Here is a 24,103-nt window from a genome sequence, read left to right on the forward strand (position 1 = left end):
AAGAAAATGTAGCCATAGATGCCATCTATCGATCACAGATTAAAGATTGGCGATTCGTTGGATACCGACCGAGTTATAGGCAAAACTTGGTGCAAAAATGAGGAAAATTTTACATTTTCTCAAACAGGGTAAGGAACTTGGTTCCTCGAATAACTTCCGGCACGGACACCTGAGAGCATGGCTGTCCAAGAAGAAAATGTAGCCATAGGTGCCATCTATCGACCACAGGTTAAAGATTAGCGATCCGTTGTATACCGACCGAGTTATAGGCAAAACTTGGTGCAAAAATGAGCCTTAGTAAATTTTCATTGTTTTGAATTTTGTGATTTTTTTATTATTTTTCACTCTTTTTTTTATTTAAAGCATTACTTGAGTGAAAAGAAACACATTGCAACCAATTGGCATTAAAATAAATCAATTTAATTTTTTTTGCAAAATTTCCCAAAAAAAACGTAAGCGGTAAGCCTTATGAAATTTTCGAGTTGAAAATTTTTTCAAATTTTTTTTCTGATTTTTTATTATTTTTTTAATTTAAAGCATTATTTGAGTGAAAAGAAACTTATTGCAACAAATTCGCATTCAAATATATCACATTTAAAAATTTTGCTGCATTGCTGAAAAATGAGGAAAATTTTACATTTTCTCAAACAAGGTATGGAACTTGGTTCCTCGAATAATTTCCGGCACGGACACCTGAGAGCATGGCCGTCCAAGAAGAAAATGTAGCCATAGGTGCCATCTATCGACCACAGGTTAAAGATTGGCGATCCGTTGGATACCGACCGAGTTATAGGCAAAATTTGGTGCAAAAATGAGGAAAATTTTACATTTTCTCAAACAGGGTAAGGAACTTGGTTCCTCGAATAACTTCCGGCACGGACACCTGAGAGCATGGCCGTCCAAGAAGAAAATGTAGCCATAGGTGCCATCTATCGACCACAGGTTAAAGATTGGCGATCCGTTGGATACCGACCGAGTTATAGGCAAAATTTGGTGCAAAAATGAGGAAAATTTTACATTTTCTCAAACAGGGTAAGGAACTTGGTTCCTCGAATAACTTCCGGCACGGACACCTGAGAGCATGGCTGTCCAAGAAGAAAATGTAGCCATAGATGCCATCTATCGATCACAGATTAAAGATTGGCGATTCGTTGGATACCGACCGAGTTATAGGCAAAACTTGGTGCAAAAATGAGCCTTAGTAAATTTTCATTTTTTTGAATTTTGTGATTTTTTTATTATTTTTCACTCTTTTTTTAATTTAAAGCATTACTTGAGTGAAAAGAAACACATTGCAATTAATTGGCATTAAAATAAATCAATTTATTTTTTTTGCAAAATTTCCCAAAAAAACGTAAGGGGTAAGCCTTACGAAATTTTCGAGTTGAAAATTTTTTCAAATTTTTTTTCTGATTTTTTATTAATTTTTTAATTTAAAGCATTATTTGAGTGAAAAGAAACTTATTGCAACAAATTCGCATTCAAATATATCACATTTAAAAATTTTGCTGCATTGCTCAAAAATGAGGAAAATTTTACATTTTCTCAAACAGGGTAAGGAACTTGGTTCCTCGAATAACTTCCGGCACGGACACCTGAGGGCATGGCTGTCCAAGAAGAAAATGTAGCCATAGATGCCATCTATCGATCACAGATTAAAGATTGGCGATTCGTTGGATACCGACCGAGTTATAGGCAAAACTTGGTGCAAAAATGAGGAAAATTTTACATTTTCTCAAACAGGGTAAGGAACTTGGTTCCTCGAATAACTTCCGGCACGGACACCTGAGAGCATGGCTGTCCAAGAAGAAAATGTAGCCATTGGTGCCACCTATCGACCACAGATTAAAGATTAGCGATTCGTTGGATACCGACCGAGTTATATGCAAAACTTGGTGCAAAAATGAGGAAAATTTTACATTTTCGCAAACAGGGTAAGGAACTTGGTTCCTCGAATAACTTCCGGCACGGACACCTGAGAGCATGGCTGTCCAAGAAGAAAATGTAGCCATAGGTGCCATCTATCGACCACAGGTTAAAGATTAGCGATCCGTTGTATACCGACCGAGTTATAGGCAAAACTTGGTGCAAAAATGAGCCTTAGTAAATTTTCATTGTTTTGAATTTTGTGATTTTTTTATTATTTTTCACTCTTTTTTTTATTTAAAGCATTACTTGAGTGAAAAGAAACACATTGCAACCAATTGGCATTAAAATAAATCAATTTAATTTTTTTTGCAAAATTTCCCAAAAAAACGTAAGGGGTAAGCCTTATGAAATTTTCGAGTTGAAAATTTTTTCAAATTTTTTTTCTGATTTTTTATTATTTTTTTAATTTAAAGCATTATTTGAGTGAAAAGAAACTTATTGCAACAAATTCGCATTCAAATATATCACATTTAAAAATTTTGCTGCATTGCTGAAAAATGAGGAAAATTTTACATTTTCTCAAACAGGGTAAGGAACTTGGTTCCTCGAATAACTTCCGGCACGGACTCCTGAGAGCATGGCCGTCCAAGAAGAAAATGTAGCCATAGATGCCATCTATCGATCACAGATTAAAGATTGGCGATTCGTTGGATACCGACCGAGTTATAGGCAAAACTTGGTGCAAAAATGAGGAAAATTTTACATTTTCTCAAACAGGGTAAGGAACTTGGTTCCTCGAATAACTTCCGGCACGGACACCTGAGAGCATGGCTGTCCAAGAAGAAAATGTAGCCATAGGTGCCATCTATCGACCACAGGTTAAAGATTAGCGATCCGTTGTATACCGACCGAGTTATAGGCAAAACTTGGTGCAAAAATGAGCCTTAGTAAATTTTCATTGTTTTGAATTTTGTGATTTTTTTATTATTTTTCACTCTTTTTTTTATTTAAAGCATTACTTGAGTGAAAAGAAACACATTGCAACCAATTGGCATTAAAATAAATCAATTTAATTTTTTTTGCAAAATTTCCCAAAAAAAACGTAAGGGGTAAGCCTTATGAAATTTTCGAGTTGAAAATTTTTTCAAATTTTTTTTCTGATTTTTTATTATTTTTTTAATTTAAAGCATTATTTGAGTGAAAAGAAACTTATTGCAACAAATTCGCATTCAAATATATCACATTTAAAAATTTTGCTGCATTGCTGAAAAATGAGGAAAATTTTACATTTTCTCAAACAAGGTATGGAACTTGGTTCCTCGAATAATTTCCGGCACGGACACCTGAGAGCATGGCCGTCCAAGAAGAAAATGTAGCCATAGGTGCCATCTATCGACCACAGGTTAAAGATTGGCGATCCGTTGGATACCGACCGAGTTATAGGCAAAATTTGGTGCAAAAATGAGGAAAATTTTACATTTTCTCAAACAGGGTAAGGAACTTGGTTCCTCGAATAACTTCCGGCACGGACACCTGAGAGCATGGCCGTCCAAGAAGAAAATGTAGCCATAGGTGCCATCTATCGACCACAGGTTAAAGATTGGCGATCCGTTGGATACCGACCGAGTTATAGGCAAAATTTGGTGCAAAAATGAGGAAAATTTTACATTTTCTCAAACAGGGTAAGGAACTTGGTTCCTCGAATAACTTCCGGCACGGACACCTGAGAGCATGGCTGTCCAAGAAGAAAATGTAGCCATAGATGCCATCTATCGATCACAGATTAAAGATTGGCGATTCGTTGGATACCGACCGAGTTATAGGCAAAACTTGGTGCAAAAATGAGCCTTAGTAAATTTTCATTTTTTTGAATTTTGTGATTTTTTTATTATTTTTCACTCTTTTTTTAATTTAAAGCATTACTTGAGTGAAAAGAAACACATTGCAACCAATTGGCATTAAAATAAATCAATTTATTTTTTTTGCAAAATTTCCCAAAAAAACGTAAGGGGCAAGCCTTACGAAATTTTCGAGTTGAAAATTTTTTCAAAATTTTTTTCTGATTTTTTATTATTTTTTTAATTTAAAGCATTATTTGAGTGAAAAGAAACTTATTGCAACAAATTCGCATTCAAATATATCACATTTAAAAATTTTGCTGCATTGCTGAAAAATGAGGAAAATTTTACATTTTCTCAAACAAGGTATGGAACTTGGTTCCTCGAATAATTTCCGGCACGGACACCTGAGAGCATGGCCGTCCAAGAAGAAAATGTAGCCATAGGTGCCATCTATCGACCACAGGTTAAAGATTGGCGATCCGTTGGATACCGACCGAGTTATAGGCAAAACTTGGTGCAAAAATGAGGAAAATTTTACATTTTCTCAAACAGGGTAAGGAACTTGGTTCCTCGAATAACTTCCGGCACGGACACCTGAGAGCATGGCCGTCCAAGAAGAAAATGTAGCCATAGGTGCCATCTATCGACCACAGGTTAAAGATTGGCGATCCGTTGGATACCGACCGAGTTATAGGCAAAATTTGGTGCAAAAATGAGGAAAATTTTACATTTTCTCAAACAGGGTAAGGAACTTGGTTCCTCGAATAACTTCCGGCACGGACACCTGAAAGCATGGCTGTCCAAGAAGAAAATGTAGCCATAGATGCCATCTATCGATCACAGATTAAAGATTGGCGATTCGTTGGATACCGACCGAGTTATAGGCAAAACTTGGTGCAAAAATGAGCCTTAGTAAATTTTCATTTTTTTGAATTTTGTGATTTTTTTATTATTTTTCACTCTTTTTTTAATTTAAAGCATTACTTGAGTGAAAAGAAACACATTGCAATTAATTGGCATTAAAATAAATCAATTTATTTTTTTTGCAAAATTTCCCAAAAAAACGTAAGGGGTAAGCCTTACGAAATTTTCGAGTTGAAAATTTTTTCAAATTTTTTTTCTGATTTTTTATTAATTTTTTAATTTAAAGCATTATTTGAGTGAAAAGAAACTTATTGCAACAAATTCGCATTCAAATATATCACATTTAAAAATTTTGCTGCATTGCTGAAAAATGAGGAAAATTTTACATTTTCTCAAACAGGGTAAGGAACTTGGTTCCTCGAATAACTTCCGGCACGGACTCCTGAGAGCATGGCCGTCCAAGAAGAAAATGTAGCCATAGATGCCATCTATCGATCACAGATTAAAGATTGGCGATTCGTTGGATACCGACCGAGTTATAGGCAAAACTTGGTGCAAAAATGAGGAAAATTTTACATTTTCTCAAACAGGGTAAGGAACTTGGTTCCTCGAATAACTTCCGACACGGACACCTGAGAGCATGGCTGTCCAAGAAGAAAATGTAGCCATTGGTGCCATCTATCGACCACAGATTAAAGATTGGCGATCCGTTGGATACCGACCGAGTTATAGGCAAAACTTGGCGCAAAAATGAGGAAAATTTTACATTTTCTCAAACAGGGTAAGGAACTTGGTTCCTCGAATAACTTCCGGCACGGACACCTGAGAGCATGGCTGTCCAAGAAGAAAATGTAGCCATTGGTGCCATCTATCGACCACAGATTAAAGATTGGCGATCCGTTGAATACCGACCGAGTTATAGGCAAAACTTGGTGCAAAAATGAGCCTTAGTAAATTTTCATTGTTTTGAATTTTGTGATTTTTTTATTATTTTTCACTCTTTTTTTTATTTAAAGCATTACTTGAGTGAAAAGAAACACATTGCAACCAATTGGCATTAAAATAAATCAATTTAATTTTTTTTGCAAAATTTCCCAAAAAAAAAACGTAAGGGGTAAGCCTTATGAAATTTTCGAGTTGAATTTTTTTTCAAAATTTTTTTCTGATTTTTTATTATTTTTTTAATTTAAATCATTATTTGAGTGAAAAGAAACTTATTGCAACAAATTCGCATTCAAATATATCACATTTAAAAATTTTGCTGCATTGCTGAAAAATGAGGAAAATTTTACATTTTCTCAAACAGGGTAAGGAACTTGGTTCCTCGAATAACTTCCGGCACGGACACCTGAGAGCATGGCTGTCCAAGAAGAAAATGTAGCCATTGGTGCCATCTATCGACCACAGATTAAAGATTGGCGATCCGTTGAATACCGACCGAGTTATAGGCAAAACTTGGTGCAAAAATGAGCCTTAGTAAATTTTCATTGTTTTGAATTTTGTGATTTTTTTATTATTTTTCACTCTTTTTTTTATTTAAAGCATTACTTGATTGAAAAGAAACACATTGCAACCAATTGGCATTAAAATAAATCAATTTAATTTTTTTTGCAAAATTTCCCAAAAAAAAACGTAAGGGGTAAGCCTTATGAAATTTTCGAGTTGAAATTTTTTTCAAATTTTTTTTCTGATTTTTTATTATTTTTTTAATTTAAATCATTATTTGAGTGAAAAGAAACTTATTGCAACAAATTCGCATTCAAATATATCACATTTAAAAATTTTGCTGCATTGCTGAAAAATGAGGAAAATTTTACATTTTCTCAAACAGGGTAAGGAACTTGGTTCCTCGAATAACTTCCGGCACGGACTCCTGAGAGCATGGCCGTCCAAGAAGAAAATGTAGCCATTGGTGCCACCTATCGACCACAGGTTAAAGATTAGCGATCCGTTGGATACCGACCGAGTTATAGGCAAAACTTGGTGCAAAAATGAGGAAAATTTTACATTTTCTCAAACAGGGTAAGGAACTTGGTTCCTCGAATAACTTCCGGCACGGACTCCTGAGAGCATGGCCGTCCAAGAAGAAAATGTAGCCATTGGTGCCACCTATCGACCACAGGTTAAAGATTAGCGATCCGTTGGATACCGACCGAGTTATAGGCAAAACTTGGTGCAAAAATGAGGAAAATTTTACATTTTCTCAAACAGGGTAAGGAACTTGGTTCCTCGAATAACTTCCGGCACGGACACCTGAGAGCATGGCTGTCCAAGAAGAAAATATAGCCATAGATGCCACCTATCGACCACAGGTTAAAGATTGGCGATCCGTTGGATACCGACCGAGTTATAGGCAAAACTTGGTGCAAAAATGAGGAAAATTTTACATTTTCTCAAACAGGGTAAGGAACTTGGTTCCTCGAATAACTTCCGGCACGGACTCCTGAGAGCATGGCCGTCCAAGAAGAAAATGTAGCCATTGGTGCCATCTATCGACCACAGATTAAAGATTGGCGATCCGTTGAATACCGACCGAGTTATGGGCAAAACTTGGTGCAAAAATGAGCCTTAATAAATTTTCATTTTTTTGAATTTTGTGATTTTTTTATTATTTTTCACTCTTTTTTTTATTTAAAGCATTACTTGAGTGAAAAGAAACACATTGCAACCAATTGGCATTAAAATAAATCAATTTAATTTTTTTTGCAAAATTTCCCAAAAAAAACGTAAGGGGTAAGCCTTATGAAATTTTCGAGTTGAAAATTTTTTCAAAATTTTTTTCTGATTTTTTATTATTTTTTTAATTTAAAGCATTATTTGAGTGAAAAGAAACTTATTGCAACAAATTCGCATTCAAATATATCACATTTAAAAATTTTGCTGCATTGCTGAAAAATGAGGAAAATTTTATATTTTCTCAAACAGGGTAAGGAACTTGGTTCCTCGAATACCTTCCGGCACGGACACCTGAGAGCATGGCTGTCCAAGAAGAAAATGTAGCCATTGGTGCCATCTATCGACCACAGGTTAAAGATTAGCGATTCGTTGGATACCGACCGAGTTATAGGCAAAACTTGGTGCAAAAATGAGGAAAATTTTACATTTTCTCAAACAGGGTAAGGAACTTGGTTCCTCGAATAACTTCCGACACGGACACCTGAGAGCATGGCTGTCCAAGAAGAAAATGTAGCCATTGGTGCCATCTATCGACCACAGGTTAAAGATTGGCGATCCGTTGGATACCGACCGACTTATGGGCAAAACTTGGTGCAAAAATGAGCCTTAGTAAATTTTCATTGTTTTGAATTTTGTGATTTTTTTATTATTTTTCACTCTTTTTTTTATTTAAAGCATTACTTGAGTGAAAAGAAACACATTGCAACCAATTGGCATTAAAATAAATCAATTTAATTTTTTTTGCAAAATTTCCCAAAAAAAACGTAAGGGGTAAGCCTTATGAAATTTTCGAGTTGAAATTTTTTTCAAAATTTTTTTCTGATTTTTTATTATTTTTTTAATTTAAAGCATTATTTGAGTGAAAAGAAACTTATTGCAACAAATTCGCATTCAAATATATCACATTTAAAAATTTTGCTGCATTGCTCAAAAATGAGGAAAATTTTACATTTTCTCAAACAGGGTAAGGAACTTGGTTCCTCGAATAACTTCCGGCACGGACACCTGAGAGCATGGCTGTCCAAGAAGAAAATGTAGCCATAGGTGCCATCTATCGACCACAGATTAAAGATTGGCGATCCGTTGTATACCGACCGAGTTATAGGCAAAACTTGGTGCAAAAATGAGCCTTAGTAAATTTTCATTTCTTTGAATTTTGTGATTTTTTTATTATTTTTCACTCTTTTTTTTTATTTAAAGCATTACTTGAGTGAAAAGAAACACATTGCAACCAATTGGCATTAAAATAAACCAATTTAATTTTTTTTGCAAAATTTCCCAAAAAAAACGTAAGGGGTAAGCCTTATGAAATTTTCGAGTTGAAAATTTTTTCAAAATTTTTTTCTGATTTTTTATTATTTTTTTAATTTAAAGCATTATTTGAGTAAAAAGAAACTTATTGCAACAAATTCGCATTCAAATATATCACATTTAAAAATTTTGCTGCATTGCTGAAAAATGAGGAAAATTTTACATTTTCTCAAACAGGGTAAGGAACTTGGTTCCTCGAATAACTTCCGGCACGGACACTTGAGAGCATGGCTGTCCAAGAAGAAAATGTAGCCATTGGTGCCATCTATCGACCACAGATTAAAGATTGGCGATCCGTTGGATACCGACCGAGTTATAGGCTAAACTTGGAGCAAAAATGAGCCTTAGTAAATTTTCATTTTTTTGAATTTTGAGATTTTTTTATTATTTTTCACTCTTTTTTTTATTTAAAGCATTACTTGAGTGAAAAGAAACACATTGCAACCAATTGGCATTAAAATAAATCAATTTAATTTTTTTTGCAAAATTTCCCAAAAAAAACGTAAGGGGTAAGCCTTATGAAATTTTCGAGTTGAAATTTTTTCAAAATTTTTTTCTGATTTTTTATTATTTTTTTAATTTAAAGCATTATTTGAGTGAAAAGAAACTTATTGCAACAAATTCGCATTCAAATATATCACATTTAAAAATTTTGCTGCATTGCTGAAAAATGAGGAAAATTTTATATTTTCTCAAACAGGGTAAGGAACTTGGTTCCTCGAATAACTTCCGGCACGGACACCTGAGAGCATGGCTGTCCAAGAAGAAAATGTAGCCATTGGTGCCATCTATCGACCACAGGTTAAAGATTAGCGATTCGTTGGATACCGATCGAGTTATAGGCAAAACTTGGTGCAAAAATGAGGAAAAATTTACATTTTCTCAAACAGGGTAAGGAACTTGGTTCCTCGAATAACTTCCGGCACGGACACCTGAGAGCATGGCTGTCCAAGAAGAAAATGTAGCCATTGGTGCCATCTATCGACCACAGGTTAAAGATTAGCGATCCGTTGGATACCGACCGAGTTATAGGCAAAACTTGGTGCAAAAATGAGCCTTAGTAAATTTTCATTTTTTTGAATTTTGTGATTTTTTTATTATTTTTCACTCTTTTTTTAATTTAAAGCATTACTTGAGTGAAAAGAAACACATTGCAATTAATTGGCATTAAAATAAATCAATTTAATTTTTTTTGCAAAATTTCCCAAAAAAACGTAAGGGGTAAGCCTTACGAAATTTTCGAGTTGAAATTTTTTTCAAAATTTTTTTCTGATTTTTTATTATTTTTTTAATTTAAAGCATTATTTGAGTGAAAAGAAACTTATTGCAACAAATTCGCATTCAAATATATCACATTTAAAAATTTTGCTGCATTGCTGAAAAATGAGGAAAATTTTACATTTTCTCAAACAGGGTATGTAACTTGGTTCCTCGAATAATTTCCGGCACGGACACCTGAGAGCATGGCCGTCCAAGAAGAAAATGTAGCCATAGGTGCCATCTATCGACCACAGGTTAAAGATTGGCGATCCGTTGGATACCGACCGAGTTATAGGCAAAATTTGGTGCAAAAATGAGGAAAATTTTACATTTTCTCAAACAGGGTAAGGAACTTGGTTCCTCGAATAACTTCCGGCACGGACACCTGAGAGCATGGCTGTCCAAGAAGAAAATGTAGCCATAGATGCCATCTATCGATCACAGATTAAAGATTGGCGATTCGTTGGATACCGACCGAGTTATAGGCAAAACTTGGTGCAAAAATGAGGAAAATTTTACATTTTCTCAAACAGGGTAAGGAACTTGGTTCCTCGAATAACTTCCGGCACGGACACCTGAGAGCATGGCTGTCCAAGAAGAAAATGTAGCCATTGGTGCCATCTATCGACCACAGATTAAAGATTGGCGATCCGTTGAATACCGACCGAGTTATAGGCAAAAATTGGTGCAAAAATGAGCCTTAGTAAATTTTCATTGTTTTGAATTTTGTGATTTTTTTATTATTTTTCACTCTTTTTTTTATTTAAAGCATTACTTGAGTGAAAAGAAACACATTGCAACCAATTGGCATTAAAATAAATCAATTTAATTTTTTTTGCAAAATTTCCCAAAAAAAAACGTAAGGGGTAAGCCTTATGAAATTTTCGAGTTGAAAATTTTTTCAAAATTTTTTTCTGATTTTTTATTAATTTTTTTTTAATTTAAAGCATTATTTGAGTGAAAAGAAACTTATTGCAACAAATTCGCATTCAAATATATCACATTTAAAAATTTTGCTGCATTGCTCAAAAATGAGGAAAATTTTACATTTTCTCAAACAGGGTAAGGAACTTGGTTCCTCGAATAACTTCCGGCACGGACACCTGAGAGCATGGCTGTCCAAGAAGAAAATGTAGCCATTGGTGCCATCTATCGACCAAAGATTAAAGATTGGCGATCCGTTGGATACCGACCGAGTTATAGGCAAAACTTGGTGCAAAAAATGAGGAAAATTTTACATTTTCTCAAACAGGGTAAGGAACTTGGTTCCTCGAATAACTTCCGACACGGACACCTGAGAGCATGGCTGTCCAAGAAGAAAATGTAGCCATTGGTGCCATCTATCGACCACAGGTTAAAGATTGGCGATCCGTTGGATACCGACCGACTTATGGGCAAAACTTGGTGCAAAAATGAGCCTTAGTAAATTTTCATTTTTTTTTTTTTTTTTTTTTTTTTTTTTTTTTATTTAAAGCATTACTTGAGTGAAAAGAAACACATTGCAACCAATTGGCATTAAAATAAATCAATTTAATTTTGTTTGCAAAATTTCCCAAAAAAAACGTAAGGGGTAAGCCTTATGCCCCCAGGCTGGAAGCGGCAAAGCGCCGTTGCTTCCGGTGTCTGGAGAGGGGGCATTTGGCGGCTGACTGCGTCGGACCAGATCGCAGAGAATGCTGTATCCGCTGCGGAGCTACTGGCCTTCGGGCGGCCAACTGCAGCAGTGCTGTTAGCTGCATCCGGTGTGGAGGACCACACCGCATTGCAGCGTACGGTTGCAGAGGGTGATATGTGAGCTGTACCCGGCACCGGACGGCAAAGCGAACTGGGTGGTAGACTGCGGCAGTTAATTTTGCTCATCAGATAGGGAGGCGCGCGCCCTTACTTTATGTAGATAGGGAAGCCATCGCTGTCGGTGGCTACGCCTTCGTACGGGAAGGCCACCGGCAATGGAGTTGTTTATTTGTGAATTGATGCTTTGTACTTGCGTGTCCTATGTATCGTGTTTAACATATATGTAAAACCGCGGCAATGTCTGTAAATTTACGCCAAATAAACAAACATAGCATAAAAAAAAAGGGGTAAGCCTTATGAAATTTTCGAGTTGAAATTTTTTCAAAAATTTTTTTCTGATTTTTTATTATTTTTTTAATTTAAAGCATTATTTGAGTGAAAAGAAACTTATTACAACAAATTCGCATTCAAATATATCACATTTAAAAATTTTGCTGCATTGCTGAAAAATGAGGAAAATTTTATATTTTCTCAAACAGGGTAAGGAACTTGGTTCCTCGAATAACTTCCGGCACGGACACCTGAGAGCATGGCTGTCCAAGAAGAAAATGTAGCCATTGGTGCCATCTATCGACCACAGGTTAAAGATTAGCGATTCGTTGGATACCGACCGAGTTATAGGCAAAACTTGGCGCAAAAATGAGGAAAATTTTACATTTTCTCAAACAGGGTAAGGAACTTGGTTCCTCGAATAACTTCCGACACGGACACCTGAGAGCATGGCTGTCCAAGAAGAAAATGTAGCCATTGGTGCCATCTATCGACCACAGGTTAAAGATTAGCGATTCGTTGGATACCGACCGAGTTATAGGCAAAACTTGGTGCAAAAATGAGGAAAATTTTACATTTTCTCAAACAGGGTAAGGAACTTGGTTCCTCGAATAACTTCCGACACGGACACCTGAGAGCATGGCTGTCCAAGAAGAAAATGTAGCCATTGGTGCCATCTATCGACCACAGGTTAAAGATTAGCGATTCGTTGGATACCGACCGAGTTATAGGCAAAACTTGGTGCAAAAATGAGGAAAATTTTACATTTTCTCAAACAGGGTAAGGAACTTGGTTCCTCGAATAACTTCCGGCACGGACACCTGAGAGCATGGCTGTCCAAGAAGAAAATGTAGCCATTGGTGCCATCTATCGACCACAGATTAAAGATTGGCGATCCGTTGAATACCGACCGAGTTATAGGCAAAACTTGGTGCAAAAATGAGCCTTAGTAAATTTTCATTGTTTTGAATTTTGTGATTTTTTTATTATTTTTCACTCTTTTTTTTATTTAAAGCATTACTTGATTGAAAAGAAACACATTGCAACCAATTGGCATTAAAATAAATCAATTTAATTTTGTTTGCAAAATTTCCCAAAAAAAAACGTAAGGGGTAAGCCTTATGAAATTTTCGAGTTGAAATTTTTTTCAAAATTTTTTTCTGATTTTTTATTATTTTTTTAATTTAAAGCATTATTTGAGTGAAAAGAAACTTATTGCAACAAATTCGCATTCAAATATATCACATTTAAAAATTTTGCTGCATTGCTGAAAAATGAGGAAAATTTTACATTTTCTCAAACAGGGTAAGGAACTTGGTTCCTCGAATAACTTCCGGCACGGACTCCTGAGAGCATGGCCGTCCAAGAAGAAAATGTAGCCATTGGTGCCACCTATCGACCACAGGTTAAAGATTGGCGATCCGTTGGATACCGACCGAGTTATAGGCAAAACTTGGTGCAAAAATGAGGAAAATTTTACATTTTCTCAAACAGGGTAAGGAACTTGGTTCCTCGAATAACTTCCGGCACGGACTCCTGAGAGCATGGCCGTCCAAGAAGAAAATGTAGCCATTGGTGCCACCTATCGACCACAAATTAAAGATTGGCAATCCGTTGGATACCGACCGAGTTATGGGCAAAACTTTGTGCAAAAATGAGCCTTAGTAAATTTTCATTTTTTTGAATTTTGTGATTTTTTTATTATTTTTCACTCTTTTTTTTATTTAAAGCATTACTTGAGTGAAAAGAAACACATTGCAACCAATTGGCATTAAAATAAATCAATTTAATTTTTTTTGCAAAATTTCCCAAAAAAAACGTAAGGGGTAAGCCTTATGAAATTTTCGAGTTGAAAATTTTTTCAAATTTTTTTTCTGATTTTTTATTATTTTTTTAATTTAAAGCATTATTTGAGTGAAAAGAAACTTATTGCAACAAATTCGCATTCAAATATATCACATTTAAAAATTTTGCTGCATTGCTCAAAAATGAGGAAAATTTTACATTTTCTCAAACAGGGTAAGGAACTTGGTTCCTCGAATAACTTCCGGCACGGACACCTGAGAGCATGGCTGTCCAAGAAGAAAATGTAGCCATTGGTGCCATCTATCGACCACAGGTTAAAGATTAGCGATTCGTTGGATACCGACCGAGTTATAGGCAAAACTTGGTGCAAAAATGAGGAAAATTTTACATTTTCTCAAACAGGGTAAGGAACTTGGTTCCTCGAATAACTTCCGGCACGGACACCTGAGAGCATGGCTGTCCAAGAAGAAAATGTAGCCATAGGTGCCATCTATCGACCACAGATTAAAGATTGGCGATCCGTTGAATACCGACCGAGTTATAGGCAAAACTTGGTGCAAAAATGAGCCTTAGTAAATTTTCATTGTTTTGAATTTTGTGATTTTTTTATTATTTTTCACTCTTTTTTTTATTTAAAGCATTACTTGAGTGAAAAGAAACACATTGCAACCAATTGGCATTAAAATAAATCAATTTAATTTTTTTTGCAAAATTTCCCAAAAAAAACGTAAGGGGTAAGCCTTATGAAATTTTCGAGTTGAAAATTTTTTCAAATTTTTTTTCTGATTTTTTATTATTTTTTTAATTTAAAGCATTATTTGAGTGAAAAGAAACTTATTGCAACAAATTCGCATTCAAATATATCACATTTAAAAATTTTGCTGCATTGCTGAAAAATGAGGAAAATTTTACATTTTCTCAAACAGGGTAAGGAACTTGGTTCCTCGAATAACTTCCGGCACGGACACCTGAGAGCATGGCTGTCCAAGAAGAAAATATAGCCATAGATGCCACCTATCGACCACAGGTTAAAGATTGGCGATCCGTTGGATACCGACCGAGTTATAGGCAAAACTTGGTGCAAAAATGAGGAAAATTTTACATTTTCTCAAACAGGGTAAGGAACTTGGTTCCTCGAATAACTTCCGGCACGGACTCCTGAGAGCATGGCCGTCCAAGAAGAAAATGTAGCCATTGGTGCCACCTATCGACCACAAATTAAAGATTGGCAATCCGTTGGATACCGACCGAGTTATGGGCAAAACTTGGTGCAAAAATGAGCCTTAGTAAATTTTCATTGTTTTGAATTTTGAGATTTTTTTATTATTTTTCACTTTTTTTTTTATTTAAAGCATTACTTGATTGAAAAGAAACACATTGCAACCAATTGGCATTAAAATAAATCAATTTAATTTTTTTTGCAAAATTTCCCAAAAAAAAACGTAAGGTTTAAGCCTTATGAAATTTTCGAGTTGAAATTTTTTTCAAAATTGTTTTCTGATTTTTTATTATTTTTTTAATTTAAAGCATTATTTGAGTGAAAAGAAACTTATTGCAACAAATTCGCATTCAAATATATCACATTTAAAAATTTTGCTGCATTGCTGAAAAATGAGGAAAATTTTACATTTTCTCAAACAGGGTAAGGAACTTGGTTCCTCGAATAACTTCCGGCACGGACACCTGAGAGCATGGCTGTCCAAGAAGAAAATGTAGCCATTGGTGCCATCTATCGACCACAGGTTAAAGATTAGCGATTCGTTGGATACCGACCGAGTTATAGGCAAAACTTGGTGCAAAAATGAGGAAAATTTTACATTTTCTCAAACAGGGTAAGGAACTTGGTTCCTCGAATAACTTCCGGCACGGACACCTGAGAGCATGGCTGTCCAAGAAGAAAATGTAGCCATAGGTGCCATCTATCGACCACAGATTAAAGATTGGCGATCCGTTGAATACCGACCGAGTTATAGGCAAAACTTGGTGCAAAAATGAGCCTTAGTAAATTTTCATTGTTTTGAATTTTGTGATTTTTTTATTATTTTTCACTCTTTTTTTTATTTAAAGCATTACTTGAGTGAAAAGAAACACATTGCAACCAATTGGCATTAAAATAAATCAATTTAATTTTTTTTGCAAAATTTCCCAAAAAAAACGTAAGGGGTAAGCCTTATGAAATTTTCGAGTTGAAAATTTTTTCAAAATTTTTTTCTGATTTTTTATTATTTTTTTAATTTAAAGCATTATTTGAGTGAAAAGAAACTTATTGCAACAAATTCGCATTCAAATATATCACATTTAAAAATTTTGCTGCATTGCTCAAAAATGAGGAAAATTTTACATTTTCTCAAACAGGGTAAGGAACTTGGTTCCTCGAATAACTTCCGGCACGGACACTTGAGAGCATGGCTGTCCAAGAAGAAAATGTAGCCATAGGTGCCATCTATCGACCACAGATTAAAGATTGGCGATCCGTTGGATACCGACCGAGTTATAGGCAAAACTTGGTGCAAAAATGAGCCTTAGTAAATTTTCATTTCTTTGAATTTTGTGATTTTTTTATTATTTTTCACTCTTTTTTTTTTATTTAAAGCATTACTTGAGTGAAAAGAAACACATTGCAACCAATTGGCATTAAAATAAACCAATTTAATTTTTTTTGCAAAATTTCCCAAAAAAAACGTAAGGGGTAAGCCTTATGAAATTTTCGAGTTGAAAATTTTTTCAAAATTTTTTTCTGATTTTTTATTATTTTTTTAATTTAAAGCATTATTTGAGTGAAAAGAAACTTATTGCAACAAATTCGCATTCAAATATATCACATTTAAAAATTTTGCTGCATTGCTCAAAAATGAGGAAAATTTTACATTTTCTCAAACAGGGTAAGGAACTTGGTTCCTCGAATAACTTCCGGCACGGACACTTGAGAGCATGGCTGTCCAAGAAGAAAATGTAGCCATAGGTGCCATCTATCGACCACAGATTAAAGATTGGCGATCCGTTGGATACCGACCGAGTTATAGGCAAAACTTGGTGCAAAAATGAGCCTTAGTAAATTTTCATTTTTTTGAATTTTGAGATTTTTTTATTATTTTTCACTCTTTTTTTTATTTAAAGCATTACTGGAGTGAAAAGAAACACATTGCAACCAATTGGCATTAAAATAAATCAATTTAATTTTTTTTGCAAAATTTCCCAAAAAAAACGTAAGGGGTAAGCCTTATGAAATTTTCGAGTTGAAATTTTTTCAAAATTTTTTTCTGATTTTTTATTATTTTTTTAATTTAAAGCATTATTTGAGTGAAAAGAAACTTATTGCAACAAATTCGCATTCAAATATATCACATTTAAAAATTTTGCTGCATTGCTGAAAAATGAGGAAAATTTTACATTTTCTCAAACAGGGTAAGGAACTTGGTTCCTCGAATAACTTCCGGCACGGACACCTGAGAGCATGGCTGTCCAAGAAGAAAATGTAGCCATTGGTGCCATCTATCGACCACAGGTTAAAGATTAGCGATTCGTTGGATACCGACCGAGTTATAGGCAAAACTTGGTGCAAAAATGAGCCTTAGTAAATTTTCATTTTTTTGAATTTTGTGATTTTTTTATTATTTTTCACTCTTTTTTTATTTAAAGCATTACTTGAGGGAAAAGAAACACATTGCAACCAATTGGCATTAAAATAAATCAATTTAATTTTTTTTGCAAAATTTCCCAAAAAAAACGTAAGGGGTAAGCCTTATGAAATTTTCGAGTTGAAAATTTTTTCAAAATTTTTTTCTGATTTTTTATTATTTTTTTAATTTAAAGCATTATTTGAGTGAAAAGAAACTTATTGCAACAAATTCGCATTCAAATATATCACATTTAAAAATTTTGCTGCATTGCTGAAAAATGAGGAAAATTTTACATTTTCTCAAACAGGGTAAGGAACTTGGTTCCTCGAATAACTTCCGGCACGGACACTTGAGAGCATGGCTGTCCAAGAAGAAAATGTAGCCATAGGTGCCATCTATCGACCACAGATTAAAGATTGGCGATCCGTTGGATACCGACCGAGTTATAGGCAAAACTTGGTGCAAAAATGAGCCTTAGTAAATTTTCATTTCTTTGAATTTTGTGATTTTTTTATTATTTTTCACTCTTTTTTTTTATTTAAAGCATTACTTGAGTGAAAAGAAACACATTGCAACCAATTGGCATTAAAATAAACCAATTTAATTTTTTTTGCAAAATTTCCCAAAAAAAACGTAAGGGGTAAGCCTTATGAAATTTTCGAGTTGAAAATTTTTTCAAAATTTTTTTCTGATTTTTTATTATTTTTTTAATTTAAAGCATTATTTGAGTAAAAAGAAACTTATTGCAACAAATTCGCATTCAAATATATCACATTTAAAAATTTTGCTGCATTGCTGAAAAATGAGGAAAATTTTACATTTTCTCAAACAGGGTAAGGAACTTGGTTCCTCGAATAACTTCCGGCACGGACACTTGAGAGCATGGTTGTCCAAGAAGAAAATGTAGCCATTGGTGCCATCTATCGACCACAGATTAAAGATTGGCGATCCGTTGGATACCGACCGAGTTATAGGCAAAACTTGGAGCAAAAATGAGCCTTAGTAAATTTTCATTTTTTTGAATTTTGAGATTTTTTTATTATTTTTCACTCTTTTTTTTATTTAAAGCATTACTTGAGTGAAAAGAAACACATTGCAACCAATTGGCATTAAAATAAATCAATTTAATTTTTTTTGCAAAATTTCCCAAAAAAAACGTAAGGGGTAAGCCTTATGAAATTTTCGAGTTGAAATTTTTTCAAAATTTTTTTCTGATTTTTTATTATTTTTTTAATTTAAAGCATTATTTGAGTGAAAAGAAACTTATTGCAACAAATTCGCATTCAAATATATCACATTTAAAAATTTTGCTGCATTGCTCAAAAATGAGGAAAATTTTACATTTTCTCAAACAGGGTAAGGAACTTGGTTCCTCGAATAACTTCCGGCACGGACACCTGAGAGCATGGCTGTCCAAGAAGAAAATGTAGCCATTGGTGCCACCTATCGACCACAGATTAAAGATTGGCGATCCGTTGGATACCGACCGAGTTATAGGCAAAACTTGGTGCAAAAATGAGGAAAATTTTACATTTTCTCAAACAGGGTAAGGAACTTGGTTACTCGAATAACTTCCGGCACGGACTCCTGAGAGCATGGCTGTCCAAGTAGAAAATGTAGCCATAGGTGCCACCTATCGACCACAAATTAAAGATTGGCAATCCGTTGGATACCGACCGAGTTATGGGCAAAACTTGGTGCAAAAATGAGCCTTAGTAAATTTTCATTTTTTTGAATTTTGTGATTTTTTTATTATTTTTCACTCTTTTTTTATTTAAAGCATTACTTGAGGGAAAAGAAACACATTGCAACCAATTGGCATTAAAATAAATCAATTTAATTTTTTTTGCAAAATTTCCCAAAAAAAAACGTAAGGGGTAAGCCTTATGAAATTTTCGAGTTGAAATTTTTTCAAAATTTTTTTCTGATTTTTTATTATTTTTTTAATTTAAAGCATTATTTGAGTAAAAAGAAACTTATTGCAACAAATTCGCATTCAAATATATCACATTTAAAAATTTTGCTGCATTGCTGAAAAATGAGGAAAATTTTACATTTTCTCAAACAGGGTAAGGAACTTGGTTCCTCGAATAACTTCCGGCACGGACACTTGAGAGCATGGCTGTCCAAGAAGAAAATGTAGCCATTGGTGCCATCTATCGACCACCGATTAAAGATTGGCGATCCGTTGGATACCGACCGAGTTATAGGCAAAACTTGGAGCAAAAATGAGCCTTAGTAAATTTTCATTTTTTTGAATTTTGAGATTTTTTTATTATTTTTCACTCTTTTTTTTATTTAAAGCATTACTTGAGTGAAAAGAAACACATTGCAACCAATTGGCATTAAAATAAATCAATTTAATTTTTTTTGCAAAATTTCCCAAAAAAAACGTAAGGGGTAAGCCTTATGAAATTTTCGAGTTGAAATTTTTTCAAAATTTTTTTCTGATTTTTTATTATTTTTTTAATTTAAAGCATTATTTGAGTGAAAAGAAACTTATTGCAACAAATTCGCATTCAAATATATCACATTTAAAAATTTTGCTGCATTGCTGAAAAATGAGGAAAATTTTACATTTTCTCAAACAGGGTAAGGAACTTGGTTCCTCGAATAACTTCCAGCACGGACACTTGAGAGCATGGCTGTCCAAGAAGAAAATATAGCCATAGATGCCACCTATCGACCACAGGTTAAAGATTGGCGATCCGTTGGATACCGACCGAGTTATAGGCAAAACTTGGTGCAAAAATGAGGAAAATTTTACATTTTCTCAAACAGGGTAAGGAACTTGGTTCCTCGAATAACTTCCGGCACGGACTCCTGAGAGCATGGCCGTCCAAGAAGAAAATGTAGCCATTGGTGCCATCTATCGACCACAGGTTAAAGATTAGCGATTCGTTGGATACCGACCGAGTTATAGGCAAAACTTGGTGCAAAAATGAGCCTTAGTAAATTTTCATTTTTTTGAATTTTGTGATTTTTTTATTATTTTTCACTCTTTTTTTATTTAAAGCATTACTTGAGGGAAAAGAAACACATTGCAACCAATTGGCATTAAAATAAATCAATTTAATTTTTTTTGCAAAATTTCCCAAAAAAAAAACGTAAGGGGTAAGCCTTATGAAATTTTCGAGTTGAAATTTTTTCAAATTTTTTTCTGATTTTTTATTATTTTTTTAATTTAAAGCATTATTTGAGTGAAAAGAAACTTATTGCAACAAATTCGCATTCAAATATATCACATTTAAAAATTTTGCTGCATTGCTGAAAAATGAGGAAAATTTTACATTTTCTCATACAGGGTAAGGAACTTGGTTCCTCGAATAACTTCCAGCACGGACACCTGAGAGCATGGCTGTCCAAGAAGAAAATGTAGCCATTGGTGCCACCTATCGACCACAGATTAAAGATTGGCGATCCGTTGGATACCGACCGAGTTATAGGCAAAACTTGGTGCAAAAATGAGGAAAATTTTACATTTTCTCAAACAGGGTAAGGAACTTGGTTACTCGAATAACTTCCGGCACGGACTCCTGAGAGCATGGCTGTCCAAGTAGAAAATGTAGCCATAGGTGCCACCTATCGACCACAAATTAAAGATTGGCAATCCGTTGGATACCGACCGAGTTATGGGCAAAACTTGGTGCAAAAATGAGCCTTAGTAAATTTTCATTTTTTTGAATTTTGTGATTTTTTTATTATTTTTCACTCTTTTTTTTATTTAAAGCATTACTTGAGTGAAAAGAAACACATTGCAACCAATTGGCATTAAAATAAATCAATTTAATTTTTTTTGCAAAATTTCCCAAAAAAAACGTAAGGGGTAAGCCTTATGAAATTTTCGAGTTGAAATTTTTTCAAATTTTTTTTCTGATTTTTTATTATTTTTTTAATTTAAAGCATTATTTGAGTGAAAAGAAACTTATTGCAACAAATTCGCATTCAAATATATCACATTTAAAAATTTTGCTGCATTGCTGAAAAATGAGGAAAATTTTACATTTTCTCAAACAGGGTAAGGAACTTGGTTCCTCGAATAACTTCCGGCACGGACTCCTGAGAGCATGGCCGTCCAAGAAGAAAATGTAGCCATTGGTGCCACCTATCGACCACAGGTTAAAGATTGGCGATCCGTTGGATACCGACCGAGTTATAGGCAAAACTTGGTGCAAAAATGAGGAAAATTTTACATTTTCTCAAACAGGGTAAGGAACTTGGTTCCTCGAATAACTTCCGGCACGGACACCTGAGAGCATGGCTGTCCAAGAAGAAAATGTAGCCATAGATGCCACCTATCGACCACAGGTTAAAGATTGGCGATCCGTTGGATACCGACCGAGTTATAGGCAAAACTTGGTGCAAAAATGAGGAAAATTTTACATTTTCTCAAACAGGGTAAGGAACTTGGTTCCTCGAATAACTTCCGGCACGGACTCCTGAGAGCATGGCCGTCCAAGAAGAAAATGTAGCCATTGGTGCCATCTATCGACCACAGGTTAAAGATTAGCGATCCGTTGGATACCGACCGAGTTATAGGCAAAATTTGGTGCAAAAATGAGCCTTAGTAAATTTTCATTTTTTTGAATTTTGTGATTTTTTTATTATTTTTCACTCTTTTTTTATTTAAAGCATTACTTGAGGGAAAAGAAACACATTGCAACCAATTGGCATTAAAATAAATCAATTTAATTTTTTTTGCAAAATTTCCCAAAAAAAAACGTAAGGTTTAAGCCTTATGAAATTTTCGAGTTGAAATTTTTTTCAAAATTGTTTTCTGATTTTTTATTATTTTTTTAATTTAAAGCATTATTTGAGTGAAAAGAAACTTATTGCAACAAATTCGCATTCAAATATATCACATTTAAAAATTTTGCTGCATTGCTGAAAAATGAGGAAAATTTTACATTTTCTCAAACAGGGTAAGGAACTTGGTTCCTCGAATAACTTCCGGCACGGACACCTGAGAGCATGGCTGTCCAAGAAGAAAATGTAGCCATTGGTGCCATCTATCGACCACAGGTTAAAGATTATCGATTCGTTGGATACCGACCGAGTTATAGGCAAAACTTGGTGCAAAAATGAGGAAAATTTTACATTTTCTCAAACAGGGTAAGGAACTTGGTTCCTCGAATAACTTCCGGCACGGACACCTGAGAGCATGGCTGTCCAAGAAGAAAATGTAGCCATAGATGCCATCTATCGACCACAGATTAAAGATTGGCGATCCGTTGAATACCGACCGAGTTATAGGCAAAACTTGGTGCAAAAATGAGCCTTAGTAAATTTTCATTTCTTTGAATTTTGTGATTTTTTTATTATTTTTCACTCTTTTTTTATTTAAAGCATTACTTGAGGGAAAAGAAACACATTGCAACCAATTGGCATTAAAATAAATCAATTTAATTTTTTTTGCAAAATTTCCCAAAAAAAACGTAAGGGGTAAGCCTTATGAAATTTTCGAGTTGAAAATTTTTTCAAAATTTTTTTCTGATTTTTTATTATTTTTTTAATTTAAAGCATTATTTGAGTAAAAAGAAACTTATTGCAACAAATTCGCATTCAAATATATCACATTTAAAAATTTTGCTGCATTGCTGAAAAATGAGGAAAATTTTACATTTTCTCAAACAGGGTAAGGAACTTGGTTACTCGAATAACTTCCGGCACGGACTCCTGAGAGCATGGCTGTCCAAGTAGAAAATGTAGCCATAGGTGCCACCTATCGACCACAAATTAAAGATTGGCAATCCGTTGGATACCGACCGAGTTATGGGCAAAACTTGGTGCAAAAATGAGCCTTAGTAAATTTTCATTTTTTTGAATTTTGTGATTTTTTTATTATTTTTCACTCTTTTTTTTATTTAAAGCATTACTTGAGTGAAAAGAAACACATTGCAACCAATTGGCATTAAAATAAATCAATTTAATTTTTTTTGCAAAATTTCCCAAAAAAAACGTAAGGGGTAAGCCTTATGAAATTTTCGAGTTGAAATTTTTTCAAATTTTTTTTCTGATTTTTTATTATTTTTTTAATTTAAAGCATTATTTGAGTGAAAAGAAACTTATTGCAACAAATTCGCATTCAAATATATCACATTTAAAAATTTTGCTGCATTGCTGAAAAATGAGGAAAATTTTACATTTTCTCAAACAGGGTAAGGAACTTGGTTCCTCGAATAACTTCCGGCACGGACTCCTGAGAGCATGGCCGTCCAAGAAGAAAATGTAGCCATTGGTGCCACCTATCGACCACAGGTTAAAGATTGGCGATCCGTTGAATACCGACCGAGTTATAGGCAAAACTTGGTGCAAAAATGAGGAAAATTTTACATTTTCTCAAACAGGGTAAGGAACTTGGTTCCTCGAATAACTTCCGGCACGGACACCTGAGAGCATGGCTGTCCAAGAAGAAAATGTAGCCATAGATGCCACCTATCGACCACAGGTTAAAGATTGGCGATCCGTTGGATACCGACCGAGTTATAGGCAAAACTTGGTGCAAAAATGAGGAAAATTTTACATTTTCTCAAACAGGGTAAGGAACTTGGTTCCTCGAATAACTTCCGGCACGGACTCCTGAGAGCATGGCCGTCCAAGAAGAAAATGTAGCCATTGGTGCCATCTATCGACCACAGGTTAAAGATTAGCGATCCGTTGGATACCGACCGAGTTATAGGCAAAACTTGGTGCAAAAATGAGGAAAATTTTACATTTTCTCAAACAGGGTAAGGAACTTGGTTCCTCGAATAACTTCCGGCACGGACACCTGAGAGCATGGCTGTCCAAGAA

The sequence above is a fragment of the Anopheles funestus genome, chromosome 3RL (assembly GCF_943734845.2).
Source record: "Anopheles funestus chromosome 3RL, idAnoFuneDA-416_04, whole genome shotgun sequence".
In the NCBI taxonomy this organism is placed as follows: domain Eukaryota; kingdom Metazoa; phylum Arthropoda; class Insecta; order Diptera; family Culicidae; genus Anopheles; species Anopheles funestus.